Below are 1239 nucleotides of genomic sequence, written 5' to 3'. Positions count from 1 at the left end.
CCTCAGCAGGCCGCTGGGCCTGCTCTGTGGGTGGTCACAGTTCCCTCTACCTTGCCGGCGCAGGGGGAGGGGGCGGCTCTGCCTCTCAGCAGGCCGCTGCTCCTCTTCTTCCGGTGGGTCACAGGCACGCCTACCTTGCAGGAGTCCCCAATAACTTTTAAATTCAGACTTTTTATGCTATCCATATTTCTTGAATGTCCTGCTCATGGTTTCTTACCATTTTCACTGTGTGTTCTACATTCTTTACAAGATTATATATTTGTCTTCATTGTCTGACATCCTGTATTCCAAGTGGACTAATATGTTGGTGATGCTTTCAATTGGAGCTTTAATTTGGTTTATTGTTTCTTTCATTTCAAGGATTTTTGTTTGCTAATTTCTTAGAACCTCTATCTCCCCATTGAAGTAATCGTTTCTTCCTGTATTTGCTTATGTAACTCTCTATCAAAATGATCTTATGCTCGTGTAGTTGCTCTCTTATATTATCCATTAATCCACAGAACATTTTAATTATGTGCATCGTGAACTCCCTCACTGTGATTCGTCTGTGGTGCTGACCATGGATTCTAATAATGCCATATCTTGTTTTGTTTGGGGCACTTTCTTCCCTGGTCTATTTATGTTGATTGTGTGTCTTCCCTTCTAGCACTGTGGATCTATGGCATTAACATTTTAACCCTATTGGTTTATAGTGCCCCTTCAGGGTTCCAATATCTCTTGTTTAAGGGGAAAGACAATGTTAACAGATCCCATTACAAACAGTATACAACCTTAAGTTGTATACAACCTCAAATTGTTGCTATTAAGATGTTAATAGTTTGGTCACGATGTACAGAAATGGTGAATTCTATTATTATCTACAATGTAATCAGTAGGTTTGCAACAGGGCTTACAGGTTGTGATGGTGGACAAAGAACCTGAGGTGAGGTGTAGGATGTTATGCCTACAGAACTGGTGAAACATTGTGGTTATTTTAGCAAGGAAGTTCCTTCATTCCCAGGAGCTTCTGGACCTGAGGAAGAGGTCAAGGCTGATAAGACTCTAACATGGAGGAAATTTCTATAGCAATGAGGCATTCTATGCCTTTGCCCAGAATCTTTCCCAGTCACCATGTATGCCACAGCCATGAAGTCATCAGGGACCCCAACATCAGACACTGGTCTCCCAGTAACTGTTACCACTCCCCACGCTTTGTCCTGGTGCTCTGCAGCTCACAGGGCACCTGTGGCCCACAGTCAG

The sequence above is a fragment of the Marmota marmota genome, unplaced genomic scaffold, assembly GCF_001458135.2.
Source record: "Marmota marmota marmota unplaced genomic scaffold, marMar, whole genome shotgun sequence".
In the NCBI taxonomy this organism is placed as follows: Eukaryota; Metazoa; Chordata; class Mammalia; order Rodentia; family Sciuridae; genus Marmota; species Marmota marmota.
Note: the sequence above shows the minus strand (reverse complement) of the source record.